Source organism: Penaeus monodon, chromosome 31 (assembly GCF_015228065.2).
Source record: "Penaeus monodon isolate SGIC_2016 chromosome 31, NSTDA_Pmon_1, whole genome shotgun sequence".
NCBI classification, from domain to species: domain Eukaryota; kingdom Metazoa; phylum Arthropoda; class Malacostraca; order Decapoda; family Penaeidae; genus Penaeus; species Penaeus monodon.
Window position 1 is genome coordinate 1846315 of NC_051416.1, and position 203 is coordinate 1846517.

Consider the following 203-nt stretch of genomic DNA (forward strand, 5'->3'; position numbering starts at 1 on the left):
ATGTTTCGACCTCTCCGATTTGGTCTGACAAAAGACCGTCTTTTTGGCCTTTTAAAATGTTTTTAAAAAAGGAATTTGGCCTTTTTGGGGACACGTCCCGCCATCTACAACGGAAAACTTTCAAAGAAAAAGGATATAGTTTTCATCATTGGGATTTTTTATGGTGTTTGTTTAATCAACCCCCCCCCACATATATATACACA